This window comes from Gavialis gangeticus, unplaced genomic scaffold, assembly GCF_001723915.1.
Source record: "Gavialis gangeticus isolate Ggan-Ray unplaced genomic scaffold, GavGan_comp1, whole genome shotgun sequence".
Lineage (NCBI taxonomy): Eukaryota > Metazoa > Chordata > Crocodylia > Gavialidae > Gavialis > Gavialis gangeticus.
The window spans coordinates 159,547,764-159,568,827 of NW_017729032.1; the positions used below are offsets into that span (position 1 = coordinate 159,547,764).

Here is a 21,064-nt window from a genome sequence, read left to right on the forward strand (position 1 = left end):
CAAAAAAAAAAAAAAAAAAAGCTAATCACATTGCAGAAATGGAAAGAATAAAAACCTAGAGGGGACAAATATTAGACTGCGGAGCCAATCTTGAAATATCCAGTGCATAAGGGTTAGCTCAAGAGCCGAGGCTGTGATTGGATTTTAGGATGAAACACTCACAGAAACTACTGGAAGACCCAGAATTTGCCAAGCACTGGCAAGGTAAGGCTACATTCGTCTTCACCAGCTAGCAGACTAACATGCCAGCAGTCCTAACTTTCATAACCAGAGTCAACTGTGTAGATATGTAGTTTTCCAGTACTCCCAGTGGGGAGTTACTATGCAGCTAGCATGCCCCCCAAAATAAATTCTATTTTGCCACACAGCTCTTACATTCATTTCCAAGGGAAACACTTAGACTCCCTCAGCAACTGGTTACTCAGTAGGTATGTGACCATCCATTCATTTCAAGGGGAGTTTTAGCCTCTGCTAAGAGGCATCTGTTTGGTTGTAATACACTTTTTCCTGATTGCAAAAGGCTTATTCATCTTCAGACCTGCCAGAAAGACATCTATCTGGACAACTGTCTGTCTCCCTACCATACAGCAGTCGCTGAGCTGTGGGGGCAGAATAGGGGGCGAGTGGGGGGCAGGGGCTGCCCTGCTTGCTCCCTGGTGGACCAGGAAATGGAGTGGAAGTGCTTCTGGTCCACTTCGGGGTCTGCTGCTGAGCATGCTGGGGAGATCCCTGTGCTTCTGTGGGATGCTCCACGTGCCCCAGCTCCACTGGGTTCAGAGCCCCTGCTACCTAGAGATATGTAGAAAAAGCTGTATCTAGGTCCAAATTGCCAAATCTGTTTGAATCCCTCTGAATCGATTCAGAGAGATTAAAGAGTCCCTTGATTCAATTCAGATTTGGAGATTTGGCCACCGAGGCTGAATCTCTGCCGAATCGAATCAGGGACTGAAGCTTCGCACAGCCCTAATGGGCAGTTCATTGGAAGAACAGTGAATTGAAAGAACATGGAAGAGAGGTTCCAAAACACAACAGGAAAAGATATCTGAAGTAAAAAAGCGTGGGGAGCTCAGAGTCTACCAAAGAAAGCACATGGAGCTGCACATGCTGCAACAAACAGAACAGCCAAAGACCATACGCATTTTTGACTACATAAAAGGAGGGAAATCCTGGGAGAGACAGCTCTGTGCATCAGCTGGATTCTAGCAGGAGCCCTTACAAACACATGATGCACACTGAAAACCTCTTTTGAGAAACAGTGTCATCATGGATGTGTTTGCCACCTGAGGTGTTTCACCAAAAAATACAACAATTTTTTATGGTAAAGAGGTTACTACAGTTTGTACTGATGACATTTTGATCTGGGGAAAAGCTATAGAAAAGCAGAGTGGAACAGTCTATGCAACTCCGGAAAGAACCAAACTCACTGTTTGGTTACTTTACTTCGGCGCTGTAGTGAAGGAAAGAAGGAAGAGTCAGCATGTTGTGGCCAAAGCTTTTAATAAAATATAAAAGTATCCTAGGATCACAAAAAGCAATAGCAAATATGTGATAGTAAAGGAGGAAATACAGTAATATATATACACTACAACAATTGACGACATTACTTTTCCCCTTACAGAACCACATTTCCTCTTGCACGACATCTCGTGATACAATGATGTGAGTCTACACGTGTCCTTTTTTTACTTTTGCAGACTTGAGACCCATCCAGTTGGTGACAGGTGCATTTTCTTATTGCCTACAAATAGTCCCAACAGTACCTTGACCCCTTCCATGACCTTACCCTTGCAGCTGTTTTGAGGGCACATTATACAATAATATAGATGGCACTGGGTACACTGGCATCCAAGTAGGTTTGTAGGCAGTGCCAATTTGTTTTCAGTATCCCAAATGCCCACTGTAGCCATTTTCCTACAACAGGTACATATGTGGTTAAACGTTCTGCCAAATGCTCTGCGGTCATAACTAGCCAGTTGAAAGAGATAAGACACCTTTGTCTTTCTGAAAGAGATAAATATCAGCACTCTGTCACAATGCACTTTACCAGTACACACTGGTATAGGTGTTTATGAATCTGCTTTTATGGTTGATCCAGTTTTGCAGGACAAGTAACTAGTATTCTTTGTAACTGAAATATTTGTGTATGCTTGGTGGTAGATTAGGGGGACATGAGTACCTCTGCTGGCCCTAGGCTACTTTGGGAACTCTATTCTCTGAAATCCTGCTAGTATTTTAGGCACATTAACAATGTTGACCACAGCATGAAATGCCTCAGAAAACTCTGCTGCCACAACACTGACTTGCCAAATGGCACATATCTTAGCTATGGACCTATAGCATTCTGGGGTAGCCAGCTTTCAGATGACTACAGTAACTTCTGGTCTGGTCAAGCTTCTCTCCTTCTATATCATGGTCCTAAAAGAGTGGCTTAAGTTCTTTGCACAACTCCATGAAGGTATGCTTCATTATGTGGACCTTCTGCTCATCATCCGTGTGTGAGACAAGGGGATCCTAGCACAAACAGGGCAGACACGCCTACACAAATTATACCATTAGTATCAGATTGCTAAACCCACAGCAGAAATGTCTATTAAGGTAGTAACAATTACCTTCCCAGGATAATCAGGCATCAGACTAAAATTACGGATGAAAGATATTAAACCAGAACATTGTGACTATTATCACTAGTGGCCATGAAATAGAATTCAGTTAACGCCTTAGGTTGACAGGGAATAAATGCAAATGACTTGTCAGATGGGTTGTGCATGCACGCCTACATATCAGTATGGTAATATGGCATGAATACAGCTGGATGTGATTTTGTCTGAATTTTAGTAACATTTTATCTTTTTCTCCGCATTTAGTTATTGAGAGTGAAAGCACTTGCAAGCTAATGAGGCTAACCATGTTAAATCCTGGCGATGATAAGAAAAAAGTAAGTTACAGAAAAGAAAGAGTTGCATATACAGTAATCAGAACCTTGCCATGAGTCAAACTGTCTCAAAAATGAAATTAGCACATATGAAGACACATGCCTTGAGCTGCTCCCTGTGTCCCTTCTTGAAGTACTGTTCTAGATGTCCTATTTATATAATAGCAGACATTGCCTGAATACACAAACCCTAATTCTGGAAGATGCTTTACTTTAGGTACGTGAGTAACTCCATAATCTTTAAACGGAATACTCAGGTTTATAAAGCTGGGTGTACACACAACTTTTGGCAGGATCAAGGCCACAGACACCTCACATAGGGTTTTTAAAATATGATCAAATATAATCAATACAATTCCATCAGTTATCTAGAATGTACTGTCACCAAACCATCATTAACGTAAAGAATCTCACTTTACACTTAAACATCCGGAGGGCATTAAATACACTTTGGGCCTGATTCAAGACCTAGTGAAATCAATGGAAAGCCTCCCACTGACTTCATTTTGCTTAGGCTCAGGACTTTTCTGGCAGTAGGAAAAGGATCAGGTCTTTTATGACTACCCTTGGTTTTCTACTAAAAATTGTATTAAAGTTGATTAATAGTTGTAATTAAAATGTTTACAGTAAGGCTTTGGATTATTAATTCAGATTGTTATAGGGAGATACCTCTCATTTAAAAACAGTACTTCATTCCTGCTAGTTTTAATTGTGTGACTCTTCCACTGTTATTTAAAAACATTCTATAGGTAAGAAATATATTTGAACTTAAGCTTCAGCATATGCTTATCTTGAAAAAAAAGTTAAATTGCAAATGTAAATTTGCATTTCATCCTTTCAGTATTTTTTTTTTATGTAGTCAGGAGGTCTAACAAAAGGAGGTTTGTGACTGATTGTTTCCCTGTTTTTCCTTCATATATGTAAGGCAGCCTGAAACTCCAAGGAAGAAATATTAGTGAATACACATAAACACACATGCTAATGTCTGGAAATAAGTAATGTTTCATTTTATCATGGTAGTTTTGCAATACATTAATTATTTAATTTGCTTTAGCATTATGTACACATACATAAAAGAAGTATACTGTATACTTTGGGTTTAATCCTTCAGGATTAAAATACATATCTGAATATTTGTCGTAATTATTAAGGGCTGTATCCCAAATATCTTTAAATCAATAGGTATATTTCCACTGGTTTCAGCAGAATTTGTATTTGGGTCCTTGGGCTTTTTTGATTTTTGCAAACTAGGAATTAGCTTATTATTGCAATCTGAGCAAACATGCTGTGGCTGTGACCTGAGATATTCTTCAGGCAGGAAACCTGCTTCTTAGTGGTCTAAAGGTCATTTGGTTACTTTTCTCTGCTGAGGAAGGGACAAAATAATTTTGAAACTTCACATTGCTTTTTCATCACAGGTGGAGAGCTAATCAGCACATTTGCTGAGTTTAGCAATGGGAAAACTTGTAATTGATGAGTTTTGTCTTTTCAACTGAGCCACTTGCTGTGAAAGCATATTGTGCATTGAATGGAATATACAATAATCAGCATTATGATAGTATTGACCAAAGGTAAAAGTCTTCATACATTCTGAACGTTTGTTCACTAAATCAATACCGGAAAAGTTGATGAGCCTAATGATATATACATGTAAGGGCCAGATTTTGTTCCCTTCAAGTCAATGAGATTTTACCATGGTACCAGAAGTCTGCAAAATTTATTATTGATTTATGAATTGAGGTTGTTAAATTATAGCTACTTTTTCAAAGTTACAGGGGAATGGGACTAATATCTCTTTGAAACTTGCAGGAATCATAAAGCTCATATTCTTTACGACAAATAAGAATCTTCATTTTTCTTTAAGTGCAAAGATGTTTCTGGTTTTTTTCATAATAGATGATATTGCATGATGGAAATGTCTGTGGATATAAATTGTTTTCAGCAGGCCCAGTCACCATTTGAATAACAAAGAGGAAATACTAGTGTACATGATTTGCAGCAATTTTCTTTTCTGAATTTGTTGGGGGAGGGGAAGTAGCTGAACTAGAGCAATTCAACAAGGCCATATTCTTGTTACTGCTTTCCTGGTGGTGTAGATTTGAATTAAACTTAATCTAGGGAAACATTAGAATATTTTGATTTTTATGTTCTCTAAACTTAATGTTGCTACTTTATTAGATGAAAGTTTAATGATTCTCCCCTTTGGGTGCCAAAAATAGGAATCCACTTTGGAGAATGACATTACTGTAAATTCACTTAGATCACCTTTTCCATTAAAAATGAATAGAGAAGAAGCTCAGTTGTGGTACAGACCTTTTCAGGTTGGTCAGGATTCTTTGTTTTTTATTTTAATCTCAGCTCTGATTTTTTTTTCTTTTTTTCTAGCACACAGGGTAAGAGAAAGGATAAGCACTGAGTTCTATTTTGAAATGCTCTAAATGCAAGATTGACCCACAATTATTTTTCCTAATCTAGTGAGATATATGATGAATAGCAAGAGGATGAACTAGAAGATCTATTAAGCCTTTTCTGCTTCCTTTCTATTATGGGATTCCAAGGAAAAAATATACTGGACAACTGTCCCCTCAGCTGAAGTTTTGAAATGTTACAACTATTTCAGATAGCCATTGCTTAAAAGAAATTCCTGAATGAGGGTATGGCTTGGATTTTACAGCACTATGTTAGAAGGAAAAGGGTAATACAGTTATCAAAAGGTATCACAATTACTGTGTGATTTAGGATATTTAAATGAAGCTCCTTGTTTATGCTGTATGAAAAAATGTATACAATTAACAGAGAAAAACTATTTGAATATTTTTTGTGGTTTTATAAGATCAGGAAATTAACATATATTAGAACCTGTTGAATGATGACACATCGTGATTTATGACCCACAACTGGAAAGTCATTACAAAAATGAAAAGATCCCAAACTTTAAAAAGGAAAGGTAGAGAAAAGCTTCATTTTGGGGCACTTTAAAAACTTTTATAAATATGAACATATGCATTCACTCTGGTTAGATTTTTTGGGTATTGCTTTTGAAGGCTTATTACCTAATAGATTTTGAACAATCCATTGCTTCTTAAGTGATTAATCCACAGCCAGTGAGAGTAACAGTTGCTTGCTGTTTTGAATACTCACTCACTTAGCTCTTGAAAAAATGTACTACAAGCTCATAACATAATACTTTAGGAAAATACCAATTTTAAGTGTATGGTCCACAATTGTGTTTGGTAGATTGGCCTCAGTGTTTCAAATACTCTCAGACTGCACATTCTTCCTTTCCTGTGACTGTGTCAAGAACATGATTGCAACAACATACATTCATGGGTAGGTGGTCAGCACAGCAGGCAAATGCTAGCAGTATAAGACAAATGATAGGTATAAATTATTTGCAAGCTCAAGTAACAGCAATTTGACTTTTTATGAGCCTGTAACAATGCCCCCAGAGACGAATGTGTGAATTTCTGTAGATCATTGCATTTTCATGGCCTTGGCATTAAGTAAAGGTTGCAGCTCTAGGTTTTGAATTTCCCCACTCATAAATAAGAGCCATTTTGTTTTTTATGTCTGATTTTTGCATGAAATATGTATATTCTAATCCTTGCTGAGAAATCTTCAAGGAATAATAGTGGAGGCTTTCTGGTATAAAATTTCTTCCCACATGCTTGCAGAAACCATACATCTTTGGTGTTGAAGTTGCAGCACCTATATCAAGGACTAGGGTATCAAAGCCATGCTTTTCTGTATTCAAATGTGTAACAATTTGCTGATCATGAATGACAGGTTTACAGAACTAACATGTTCTGGAGATGTGGGTGATTTATTCCAGAATAACAGAGGTGATTCAGAGAATCCAACTGCCATGGTTTTCTTTCCCATCACAGACATGAAATGCTTATTGGGATTGATTGCAATTCCTTTAAGATTCTTAGTTAGAAAAGGGACTTTGTCTCACAGAATGTCTTTAAGTCATAATAATATAGGTGTATAAAATTCCACTGAAGAAAAACAGAGGAATCTTTTGCTGTTAGTTAATTTTGCTTAGCTCATGTAGCCATGTTTGTTCTGGTTTGAGTTTAACCAAACCGGTTTCATTTCTGAGTTGAAGTGACAGTCCTTTTCACATATATAAAAAACTATATATGGATTCACAGGACAAGATGAAACACACAGTTCACTGCCCAGTATTATAACAGAGGAGAAAAGGCCCACAGTATTAGATACTCAGGCCCCAAACATTAGTAGCAAGACTGTAAGACAGGAGTGGGCAAAATACGGCCCACAGGCTGCATCCAGCCCACAAGGCCATTCAATCTGGCCTGTGGGGCCCCTAAACAATTTAGAAAAGTAATATTTATCTGTCCTTGTTTCCTGTCAAAAATGACAGGAGCCAGGGGCAGTAGGACCCAGGGGAAGCCCTGGTAGGCTCCTGCAACAGCAGGGCCTGCCCTCCCCCTTCCCCACCCCCAGACAGAAACCCAAGCAGGGGTTTATAGCCTGGGACCATGTGTCTACACCAGTGCCAGAAACTCAGGTAAGGGTGGGGGGGGGGGGAAGGGCAGGGGAGGACCCTGGGCAGGGAAGGAGCTGGTTCTGAGGGGGGGGAGAAGTGGCCTCTTCCCCACCCCGTGGCCGGCGCTCCCTGCTGCAGCTGCTTGCAGTGTGTGTGGGGCTGCCTTGAGCAGGCACAGGGACTGCCATGTGGGCTGTGAGTGGCTGCAGCGCAGGGCGCCAGGCACAGGGCAGGTGAGGGGCCGCTTTTCCTGCACTCAGCACCAGCTTGTAACCCACCCCTGCTGCCAGCTTGGGCCCTGTGCCAGCTCTGTGCTTGCTTGTTGGAGCTGCACTGTGGTGGCAGCAGCTGCTCAGCGTGGAGGAAAGTGGCCCCCCTGCTTGCTGCACTGGGCAGTGTTTGTCATCTCCTCTGTACTGCCCAGTGCGCGAGCTCCAGGTGCTCAGGAAAAGCAAACACTGCCCGGTGCGGCAAGCAGGTGAGAAGCTTTCCTAAATGCTGAGCAGCTGCTGCCGCCACCGCACAGCCCTGGTGGGTGAGCCCAGAGCCAGCACAGGGCCCAGGCTGGCAGTGGGGGTGTGTTACAAGCTGGTGCTGATCATGGGAAAAGTAGCCCCTCACCTGCCCTGTGGCCAGCACTCCACACTGAAGCTGCTCTCAGCAAACATGGGGCTGCCTGTGCCTGCTCAGGACAGCCCCGCACGACTGCAAGCGGCTGCAGTAGGGAGTGCTGGCCATGGGGTGGGGGAGGGGCTGCTTCTCCCTGAGCTTAGCACCAGATCCTTCCTTGCCAGTGAGCAGGGGTTGAGGCTGTGCCCTGACCCTTGCCTGTATTGCACATCGGGGGGGGGGAACTGGGAGTGAACGGGTGCAGGAGTCAGTGGGAGCATAGGGCCTGCACCAGTGTCCTGGGGCCAGTGCCACCGGGGCCCAGAGCACGGCAGCAGGAGTACAGAGTCCCAGCTGGCGGGGGCCATATGGAGCCAGGCCAGCTCCCCCCTCTCCCTGCTGGTGCAGCCTAGCCCAGCTCCACAGACCCCTGCTAGCCTGTGTTCCACTCTGGGCCCCACCACTGCTGGCCCTGAGACATTGGTCCCAAGACATTAGGCCATTGGTCCCAAGATGCTGAACAGGGGGCGGGACACCTGTCAAGGGGTGGGGCTACCCATGCGGCCCTTGACAGTCAGCCAAAACTTGGTAAGTGGCCCTCTGCCCAAAGTAATTGCCCACCCCTGCTGTAAGAGCACATGCAGGAATATAGTGCAATCCAGAAATAAGCAGGCAGAGCTCCCATTGGTTTCAGTAAATCGTGCTTTCTTACCTTGGTAGTGGATTTAAACCCAGCCAAAAAATATTTTACCTGATCTCACTTTTCTTTTTTGGGTTCTTCACTGGGAGTTAGTTTCTTTATTAGCATGTATCTTCCAAGACTGTCTAGGTTCCATAGTCAGATACTCTTGTATTAGGTAATGAACAGAATATAATAAAATGTAGAGAATATAAGAAAAATTATGGTGGGTAACAGATTTGGAGAAATGGCAGGATAAAGATGGGGAACAGTAATAAGGGAATAATATTGTATATTGCTACTTATTATGATAAGATGAACTAATTCAACTGATTTTCTGTTGGAAGCCCCTAACAAGCACACTTTGGTAGGGGATATCCTTTATAAACTCTGCTTCTCAGAGATGTGTTAGTCTTCTAACATACTGTCTGTATAATGACCTATTTGATATTGAACTCACATTCTCAACATAATATTGGGAAGGGTGTTAATCATCAGTCAGTTGTACCCATGGGCAGATCTAGGTTTTTGAAAAGGGGATGAACAAGGTGTGGTGCATTGACACAACACACATTTTTCTCCAGTTAAAGAGAAACTTGAAGATTTATTAATGTGATAGAGACCCAGTGCAATATTATTCAGTTTAATATCAAAGCAACACCAAATACAACTTTATGGGGATGTGCACTAATTTGCTAGATTATATATTAAGTTCAAAACCACAAAAACTAGGCAAAATAGCCAAAATATATTGTTTCACTAGTTCTGGAGTCATCATACTTAAATATACTTATCTTATTCAGATTCGTAATACAAAATCTAGCCTTCTTGAGCATCCATCACTTCACTGTTATTCATTTTTAAACCTGAGTTGATGTTCCCCTGAGTTAATATCACCACACCTGAGTTAAGGTTTTTAGCTAGAACTTAAAACAGTCTGCATGGATGTGAAATAGCAGAGAAATATTATCAGAAGTGGCTAACAGACAGCAACATTGCAGAAGAAAGGATAGCTTAATTAATGGAACTTCTAGACTTACAAATGAGAGAGGGTCATCTGTGGGATGAACACTGAGAAAGAATCAGATAGATTGTAATGAATCTTGGAGTCAATTTTATCACCTTTCAGCACTGCCTGAATAGAAATATGGCTACCCCTTCCAGGCTGTTGGCTTTAAAGTTGGGGGGCAGGAATTAAAGGGAGGTGTCATTGCACCCCTGCACCCCTCTAATCCCCCACCCCCTCAGATGTATCCTAGTCTCTTCAATGCTATGGAATAGCAGTCTGGGCTGGGATCTTCAACAGGCATCCAGATTTACAAAGTATAATTCTTACACAGATATTCCTCAAATACCATTTTTTCTTTACAACTGAATAGCTTCTTGTAACACAAGCAGAAACTGCATCACAACCAGAATAGAGAATACCTAAAACATTAAACTGCACTGAAGCATTCTTACTGAAACAGCAGATCTGGTATCAGTTCTAATCGAAAACTAACTGGAGACAGCTGTTAAATTCTACTCTTGTTCAGAGAAGTTAATCAGGATTTCTATTTGGTAAGGGAGAGCTGAGTTTGATCCAGTGTAGGAAGAACTGAAGACTTAACTGGATAAATAACCACCTCAGAATAGGTATTAGGAGGAAGAGGAGGTCATACAGTAACAGAGAAAGGTATTGATCAGAAGAGAAAGCTAAGTTGGGGAAGTCTAGATGAGTAGAGATAAAGTGAAAATGACCAAAATTCAAGCTGAGTGAGACCTTGCAAAAGAAATTATAGCAAATAGCAAGATATCATTTAGCCATATCAATAAAAAAAAGAAAAAGAGAAAGGGAAGTGGGTGCTATGCAGTGAGGATGAGATTTAGATTTTTTTAAAAATCTAAGCATTGCTCCCACATGGTATGAGAACTTCATCTTAATAAGTCTGATGATACTGAGCAGAGGAGCAAAGGCAAGTTAGCTTATTGGAATAGATTAAGAAATGACCATGTACAAGGTGGAAGTAAAATTCAAATAGCTCAATGAGTTCACATTGTGTGGACTGGTGTTATGAAAGTATTGGCTTAGAAAGCTTAGATCCAGTAACAAGGTTTTGAGGATTTTTATTAAGTCTAACAAGTCAGGGTTGGTACTGTTATGACTAGAGAATAGCAAATGAAGTGTATCTTTTTAAGAAAGGGGAAAAAAATGTGGGCAACTACAGGCTTGTGAGTCTGACCTCAGCAGCATGGAAAGCATAAGAACAAACTCTAAGCAAAGAATAATGAAAGACATGGAAATAGATAGAAAATGGAATAAAAATGCAACATGGGTTTACCAGAGGTAGATCATGTCAGACTAACCTGATATCTTTCTTTGATAAGATAACTGATTTTTCAGACAAGGGAAATACAGCACACCTAATATATTTGGACTTCAGTAAAGCCTTTGATATGATGCCCCATGGGAAATTATTAGAGAAGATGGAGAAGAGAAAATGATTAGAGAAGAGGGAGAAGATGGGGATTAATACAAGAATTATAATGTGGGAGATGATAGATTATGCTGAAAGGGGAACTGTAGGGCTGGAGGCAGATAGGCTACCAGTGGAGTTCTTCAAGGATTAGTCTGCAGACAGAACTTATTCAATGTTTCATTAATGACTTTGACACAGAAATAGGAGTGTACTAATGACATTTGAAAAGTTGGGAGGTATTGCCAATATAGAAAAGGATAGGAATATCATACAGGAACAACTGGCTTATTTTGTGGACAGGATCAAAATAAATAAGATAGCTCATGCACTTACAGAGTAATAGCAAGAACTTACTTTATAAGCGGAAAAGTCTCCAGGTGGCAAAAAAAATGCAAGAGAAGAATCCCCTGGGTGTTCTAGTTTATTACAGGAAACCAATGAATCACCAAGGGATACAGCTGTAAAAGGGCAGATATGTTTCAAGGGTATATAAGACCAGGCACTTTCAGTAGATGTAGGAAACTGTGCATGTCATAAGACAAGTCATTGGTAAAACCTCACCCAGAGTTCTGTGTACAATTCTGGTCTCCCATTGCTTATGTAATAAAGATAAATTCAAACTGGAACAGGTTCAGATAAAGCATACTAGAGTACTAGGGGAATACAGAGTTTCTATAAAGTCAGGGTGTTAGGGGTGTACTTACACATTCCTTAGGACTATAGTAGTGGCCCATAGTGAGGCCTGGTGTGCTCACTCTGTGTGCACTAAACTTGGAAATTTATGTAATGTAAAGGGACCTACCTAATTCATGGGGGCTGCCCCCTGATTTTGTCGGCAGAACATGGAACTGAGCAGCCACTTCATGGGTGGAGTACAGCACCCCCCACATGCTTCTGATTGGCCAAGGGGCCCTGGTGGCCCCAGCCCTCACTGCTGATTGGTGGAGAGGGGCAGAGGCACATGATAGCCAATCAGTGGTGAGAGGCAGGGGCAGTAGTGATCTTGCTGGCAACCCTTTGAGCAGGCAGCCTCCCTTTGTCCCTCTTTCCCACCCCAGTGAGCTGCCACAGAGCTTGTTGTGGGCCAGTAGGGGGTGCTCCTGCATTGAGCCACCTACCTTACTGTGCCTGACCACCTTCCAGGTTCCGAGTGCCTCCTGGGGGTGCCTCACATCTTTCTGACCCCCTTCCTGGAGCACACCCACAAGCCTTGGGGTAACGCCACCAGCAACCAGAGTCTAGACTGATTTTGGACCTGCGCCCTCTGGGAAACACAGGCCTAGTAATCCTTGAGGGTACTTGACCCACTGCAAGAACTTGGGGTGCTTCCCTCAGTCTGAAGCACAAATAGTAGTCTCCTTTAGCTGAACCAAGGGGACCCCAAGGCATAATCTAGACCCTCTCCCAGTAAGTCTCCCATGCTAGGTACAAAGAGAACTTTACAGGTTATATGGAGTAGGTTTAGAATAGGGTACAGGATAGAGCAATATCAGGGAAATACCCTAGAGCAAATAGTGGCATGGTAGCCTTTGATTATGCATCTGTGTTACTGCAAGCTATATATCTAGTTAGATCCCAAGTAGCAACTGTTGACTGCTATCCAACCAATTTGAACTGCATCACTGGTTGCTGAGTAGACTGGCAGGGTCTCTAGCCCCCTCCCATTGCTTAGAACAATAGGGAATTTAAGCTCCCACCCAGGTATGTGATGCTAGTCACATAGGCAGAGGGAGCAAGTTTCCCCCCTCCCTCAGGAATGTATTCAGCTCAGGTTACAACTCAGGGTTGCCTGATGCTCATGAGGCCAGAGGTGTCTGCTTTCTGCAGTGACCATGTTAACCAAATTGTCAGATAGCAGAGTTTGGTGAGAGACAGAGATGGTATTCTTCCACAGAGCTCTGTAAGGTTTTCTTTTCCCTGCAGGTTTCGGGGGCATTGCCCAGATTTCATGGGCAATGCCAGATTTTTCAGAATCTGCAAAATCTGTGTAATCATGAGTTTGGTAGGTCCCTAATAATACATTATTGTTATTGCACCTCTGACCATTGACCAATATTTATGTGAGTCGTGTTTATTGTGTATGTCCAGCATTATGTTATGGTGACTATCTTATACCATTTATGAGATCAGCTCCTCTGGAGGAGGTATGCCTTTCTCTGCAGCATTTTCTAGCACAGCAACAGGAAACCTTTTTGGAAGGTTTGCTGAAAATTAGCTCCACACCCTTCCCAAGTGTCCTTTCCTTTACCTCTTGCTGAGCTTTCTGGTCCCAGTCCTGAGCAAGAAGCTGCTCTGCTTTTTCCTTTTGGCCCTGTGCTCATGCCTGATCTATTGCTCTGCTTTCTGTCCCTTCCCTCATCTGCCATATGCCCCACACAGGGACTATCCTTATGAATTGAAGCACCTGAACTGCAAGGTGGCCATCATTGCCTTAGCAAAAATGGAGGAATATAGACATAATCTATGGGAACTGGCTTTTTTCAGCCTAGCAAAATGAAGGACATATACTTGTTGCTTATAAATATATTGGAGGGAAGGTAAATGCCATAGAGGAAGAAGAACTATTGAAGCTAAAGAACAAGGTAGGCTCATGAGCAAATGGGGAAGAAATTGGCAATAAATAACTTGATGTGTACATTAGATAAAGGCTTACTATTACAAGACTGAGTTTCAGAACATCAGTGGTTGCTAAATTCATGAATAGGAACTTGCTAAATTGCATGGTTGCCTATGATAGCAGAAGACCAGACTCAAGGGCCAAGAAGGTCCCATCTGGTCCAATCTCCCTATTTATTTTGTGATATGGAAAAGGAATTATAAGGAGATGTCCAGTGTCATATTCTCCATAAACATGCTGCACTGTGTCCATCATTTTACAAACATTTCCCTAAATTTTATAATAGTTCCTTTTTTAAAAAATGCTATCACTGTGCATATGCATTGGGTCAACCACAATGATATTTGGGAGATTTATAGCCAGTGGGTGCATCAACATGATACACTTTACTGTGCAGTAGAGCTAATTACTGTGTAGTAAGTGTCTGTGTCTACATGTGCAGATGCTTTGTAATAGTAAGAGCTTTGTTAATAGCAAGAGTTTTGCACACTGATTCCATAGTAGGCCGGTGAAGCAGCATGTAGCCTCCTGCTCTGAGTGTGACTGAACCATGAACCTAGATAGTAGAATGTTGTAATACAGTGGAATGTGGTAAACACCAGGTGTGTTGGATCACGACTCATCCCCAAATTCCTAGCTTGAGATAACCAAATGCTTAGCTCGAGATAACAATGTTTACTCCAGACTATATAAGCTGTACATTCTTAAGTTACGATGGGTTCCTCAGCTCTGGCAAGAGTTCCAACTTGTGTGGAGCCCTAGCGCATCCCCAGGATCGGGACACTCTGGGGCTAGGGGAACCATATAGGGTGGCGGCTGCTGCTTAAGGCCGATGTGAGGTGACTGTCCTCTCTGCTGTGTTCTATTGCCTGCCTTTGCGAGTATCCTTAAATAAAGCTTTGCAAGGGTGAAAACAACCGTGAGTACGTCCTTTGTTCAAGTGCGGGGAGTCTTCTGAACCCAGTAGTTCATCCTAAGACAATTGGTATTAGAAGTGGGATTCCCCTGACATTTGGCATGGACCTATTTAAGAGGCTGCGGAAGGGGGAGGGAGAGGGATTGGAAAGGAAGATGCCGGGTTGGCCCGATACTGGGTTGTGGTATGAGGTACCAAAGGCACTCTGTAAATTGAGTCCATCTGTTTATTGGAGTAAGGAATAGTGCCCTGTAACTCCTGCTGAGGTGCAACAGTGGGTTGAGAAGGAGCTTATGTCTAAGGGGGAGAGTTGTGCTAGATGCACCATCCCTTGGCTGCTCCTTATGGTGCTTGAATGTCTGAGCACACAAAATGCCCATCTGCAGGAACAGCTTGATCAGGCTCTCTGTTGGCAGATGTGTCTGAATTTGAATGAAGCAATATTGCATAAGTTATGTTCTAAACAACTTGATTCTGCCTCCCCAAACTCTTCCTCCTCCCCACTGGAGCTGGTCTCCCAGCTGTCTAAGCCGGAGGCAGCTCCAGTGATGACAGGGATACCTTTACGGGATGCTAGGAGGATCACAGGTTGGTGGATAGATCTGGAAGAGTGGGATGGGAATATATGGAGTGATGAGGTCAAACATGCTGACAGTTCGGATGGTGGCGAGTGCCAACGTGCATTTGCATGACCAGTACATTACGATCGTACCACCCAGGGACCTGCAGGAGTCAGTAGATCCCAGCAGATCAGGGGGTACACAACAGCGGAATTGGGTACCTTGGCAGAGAAATTTCAACAAGGGCTGAAAGGGGGACAGCAATACACTTTCACCATTCTTCCACAAGAGTATCTAAACTCCCCTGCTTATTGTCACAACATGGTCAGACATGACTTAAGTGAGATTTCTTTGCCTGAAGGAGTGTTAGGCAAGCATTATATTGATGCTTGCTAATAGGTAACACCCTGAATCCTATGGCAGAAGCTCTAGAATGGGTAGTGAAACATATGCAGGGGAGGGGGTGGAAGATAAATCCACAGAAAATTCAAGGTCCAGCCCAAAATGTAAAATTTCTGGGAGTTCAATGGTCAGGACATACTAGAGATATTCCACAGAAAATAAAGGATAAACTACTCTCCCTCCCTGACCCTACTACTAAAAAAAAAAGCACAAAGACTGATTGGCCTTTTTGGATTCTGGCACACTCACATATGTCACCTTGGGATATTGATGCAGCCCCTGTATAAAGTAACATGTAAGGCTGCTGCTTTTGAATGGGGAAAAGAACAACAGGCCTTCAATGATGTAAAAGCAGCCGTACAGACTGCCCTGCCCCTGGGCCCTTATTCATCATCTGACCCTATTACAGTGGAAGTGTCAGTATATCAGGATCATGCAACATGGAGCTTGTGGCAGACTCCTTTAGGGACACATTAGAAGCACCCATTAGGCTTTTGGACTCAGAAGTTACGTGATGCAGCCGCTAACTATACCGTTTTTGAATGGCAGTTGCTGGCGTGCTATTGGGCATTGGTTGATACGGAATGAATAACTGAGGGACATGAGATTCATATTAGACCAGAAATTCCCATAATGCAGTGGGTCATGCAGGTCTCCATCTCCAAAAAAATAGGGAGAGCCCAAGAGTCCTCCATTATCAAATGGAAATGGTACATACAAGAGCGCGCAAAGCCCGGCCCCCATGGCATAAGCAAACTTAATGAAGAAATAACTACCCTGCCAGCACCAGTGGAAGGTGGACAAGATTTGTTACCTGTTGCAACCTTGCCCCCCTCCACTTGCCTCATGAGCCCCTCGCTATGACAACCTGCTGCTTGACCAAAGGAAGGCTGCCTGGTTTACAGATGGCTCAGCATGATACAAGGGTCCTACTCACATGTGGACTGTGGCCGCCATTAATCCTGTAACTGGTCACCAACTCAAAGATATTGGGATGGGGGCCTCCTCCCGACGGGCTGAGTTGAGAGCTCTTATGCTGGTGGTGGATTATGACGCCGAATGGCAAAGCCCGGCAGTTTGGATCTATACTAATTCCTGGGCAGTGGCAAATGGTTTGGCACCTGGAAGACCTCAGATTGGAAAATCAGAGGAAAAGACTTATGGGGCCAGGACCTGTGGAAACAACTAGCCATAAGATCTGAGGTAATAGAAATTCATGTTGGTCATGTGGACGCCCACCAACCCATCAACACTGGGAATCCTGAACATGAATGGAACAACTATGCTGATGCTTTGACCTGGCCAGTGTTGGCATGTCAGACCAATGCTTTAGCCGACTGGATACACCAGCAATCAGGACACGCAGGAAGGGACTCGGACTATGCCTGGGCGGTCGCACATGACTTGCCCATAACGTGGAGTGATACCGCATCAGCGGCAGCGCGGTGTCTGCGATGTCAGTTGGCATGGAAGCCAGGCCATATCCCCAGAGGGCATGGACCAGCTGAGAAGTGACAAGTTGACTATAGTGGACCACTGCCAGCAATAAATTGTTATCACTATGCCTTTACGGCCATTGACACTTTCTCTGGATATGGGATTGCTGTACTGGTCTGGAAAGCAGATGCCTTGTCCACCATCCGTGTATTGGAGGCACACCTTGTCCATATTCATCGCATACCCCATGAGATTTCCTCCAGTCAAGGTAAACACTTCACTGCAGTGCTTACCCAACAATGGGAAGCTGGATTTGGCATTGCTTGGACATTTCAGGTGCCGTATCACCCGCAGGCAGCAGGCCTCACTGAGAGATGGAATGGTCAACTGAAGCAATTACTGACCAAAGGGTTGGGCCCAACCTTCCAGAGGTGGCCCTATCAACTGCCTAAAACAGTGGCTACCCTTAATAATAGAGAGCTTGTCAGAGGACAATCACCTATGGATAGGATGCATGGATATGGGAAGAAAGGGGTGGAGGAGGGAGCATTGGGAGAGACAGTGCTCCCATTAAACATAAAACCAATGCAGAACCATAAACCTTTTTTTCTTCCCACCCCCATGACTATTGAATCAGTGGGTATGGATTTAGCAGCACATGAAGCAGGTACATTGGATGTAGGACAGACGGCAGTAGTACCTTTAAATTGGTCTGTGGATTTACCTCCTGGCTGGTTTAGGCAAATACAATCTTGGTTGGGGCTTGCAGCTCGAGGGGTGGTGACCAAGGGAGGTGTGATTGACCCAGATAACCGGGGGGAGGTGAAAGTCATACTACACAATTGGGGGGAACCCCTTTTCCCTGGGAAAAAGGGGGATCGAATAGCCCAACTATTGCTTCTGCCTGCTTCCCTTGTGTCTGTTAATGGTCAGATATCAAGTTCTTGAAACGTGCAGCATCAGGATAGCTCTGAGTCTATGGGGCAATGGGTGTGGGTAACCCAACCTGGGAAGGATCCTATACCCACTGAATTCATAGCTGAAGGAAAAGGTAATATTGATTGGGTAGCACCTAGGGGTGGAAATTGGTACCATTTGAGACCTAGGGACCAATTGAAAGCAAGAGGATTATAACCCTTAGCATTCAATCCAGATGATGGCTCATTGGGAAGTTGAAGACGCTGTTGGGTGGACTGCTTGGCTAGTGGCCACCTTCTCCGGACTGACAACATGAATCAGATTGATACACACTATATGGCAGAGCCTCTTTGGAAGAAACCTGTTTTTGCTATGCATCACTTTAACTTTGTCATGTACTGTTTTGTGTGTTTGTCTTGCTTGTATCTCTGTAGAGACGCAGTCTTATGGCTACCTACCAATACCACGGGGTATGGGAACTTGGAACTGCATTTCTGGCAATTATACATGCCCCCCGATTCGTGGTCCTGTTTCTTTTTAAATCTAAGTGTTGATAGCACCTCATGCCAGTTAGGACCATCACCTGGGAGAGGGTGGAGGACTTTGTATTGTAACGAGATGGTTACAGTAAACTTTTCCTTTGCTGTTGGGGCCCCCCCCATTAAATGTACCACAATCAAGCAAATATGGTTGAAAAAAGAGAGGCTCAGAAGAGCCTGAGAAACTTATCTATCTGTAAGTTGGGATAGCGAATCCATGAGTAAAATCCCAATGACCCAAGTTTTTCCAAACTCCACCCTGGTTTGTTATAATACAAGCATCATAACAGGGAGGGGATGGTGGGTTCAACTGCTTGATGTTAGGCACCAACCTAGCGTGCCCACCTGGAAACCCCACATAGCTAGGGTTAGGTCAGCCTGTTCTACGGTATGGCAAGGACCTCTCATCTATCATGTTCAGTATACCATCAGTATAAACGAGGTAGATCTTCTAAGATCAAAAAAGGAATGTGCCCTCTGGTTGGAACATACACTGTGAGTTAAGAGAGATATAAGCGATACTATCCTAGGGGGAATTGGAGCGGGCACAGGGGTGATCAGTAACTTTGACATTGAAACCTTAATGAATAAATTGAGTAAATTGGGCTCGCTCGATGGACAGGCCCTAAAATTGATAGGTTCATGGGGACACTTATTGCCTTGGTTGACCGGGACACATTTAATTGGTACTTATCATCTTTGGGAATGGGTTAATCAGACCACTCTTGAAATAACTGGCATCTTGAAGAATCAGTCCACCTTTCAGAATGCCATCTTGTGTATGCTTTGGCAATTGCAAGCATATCATCAATATCATAACTTAAGAGCTGTCATACAAGGATCCTCAGGGTCGGAATGGTGAAAGGCCCTGGAGATACAGTTTGAGGGGTGGCTGCTACTCCTCCCTCAGTACACCCAGTGCAATCCCTCAGTTTGCACAGTGGAGTTTAAACTAGCCATTAATCAGACCTGGCCTGCGGTGTGGTGTGAAATGCAGATATTCCCCCAGTTGTTTGGACATCAATGGTGGGTCCCCACTTAGAGGGTTCCCACATTGATCTAGTGAATAGAACTCATCGCATAGATGATTATGAGAAATGGCTGGAGGGATGGGTGTGCCTGGCTCATAACCATTTGTATAAGCCATTAACTTAGAGTCATGGTCCCAGTCATTGTAGGTAGGAGCGCTGGTGGTTACAAGAGACCCTCACATATGACTTAAGGAATGGGACAGCTTGTGTGTTTTCTTCTAACCCAATTCAGTGGAATGGGGATGAGATCTCCTCACCCCCTGTGTGTGAATGTCACCATGAGGTGATGATTATTACCGACCTACGTACCAAGGAGAGCGTCCCCTTCCTTAATGTCTCATATAAGGCCATGCACTTTACCCTCCCCATTCCTCTGTGGGTGATACCGGTTAAGGTTTCTTTTATACAGCTTGAGCAGCTACTTGACCAGCGTGTGGAAATCACTTGCCAGCTCCAGAAGATAGCTACCACCATTGCCCAAACTGGAGTCCAGATAACAACTCAGCGTGGTGAACTACTGAGAATAGCTCAAGAAGAGCACAACCTTACGGTGCATCATTGGTGGGACATTTTTAAAGGGTGGTCCCCTAAAGCGAATGTTGTATTACATCTTCTATTGCATCCTATTGTTGCTTTTGTATTGTAGCTGTATGCTTGTTATTATGGGCATGCCTTTTGTGTCTGCGCATTCGGTCCCTCGCCCATCTGTATAACATCCAGCATATATGAACTGCTTAGGATGATTGCGAGTTAGACCTCAAATTGTTAGTGGTCTGTCTCACAATCGAGGGGTGGACTGTAATAGTAAGAACTTTGTTAATAGCAAGAGTTTTGCATGCTGATTCCATAGTAGGCCGGTGAAGCAGCACGTAGCCTCCTGCTCTGTGAGTGTGACTGAACCATGAACCTAGATAGCAGAATGTTGTAATACAGTGGAATGTGGTAAACACCAGGTGTGTTGGATCACAACTCATCCCCAAATTCCTAGCTTGAGATAACCAAATGCTTAGCTCGAGATAATGATATTTACTCCAGACTATATAAGCTGTACATTCTTAAGTTACGATGGGTTTCTTAGCTCTGGCAAGAGTTCCAACTTGCGCGGAGCCCCGGCACAGGCTGTCACATCCCCAGGATCGGGACACTCTGGGGCCAGGGGAACCATGCGGGGTGGCGGCTGCCTCCTAAGGCTGATGTAAGGTGACCGTCCTCTCTGCTCTGTTCTATTGCCTGCCTCTGCGAGTATCCTTAAATAAAGCTTTGCAAGGGTGAAAACAACCGTGAGTACGTCCTTTGTTCAAGCGCAGGGAATCTTCTGAACCCAATAGTTCATCCCAAGACATGCTTACTGTGCAGTAATTGGTTCTAATAGTGAGTAAATATGTTACCTGAAAATACAAGTAGCAAATTTACTCATGATTAGTAACTGCGCAGTAGCCCACATGTAGA

At 43.2% G+C, this 21,064-nt stretch overlaps 1 pseudogene; it reads left to right on the forward strand.

Annotated features, from left to right (window-relative positions):
* The first annotated feature begins 149 nt into the window (after positions 1-149).
* Positions 150-17,205, forward strand: LOC109302292 (annotated as a pseudogene).
* The last annotated feature ends 3,859 nt before the right edge of the window (positions 17,206-21,064 follow it).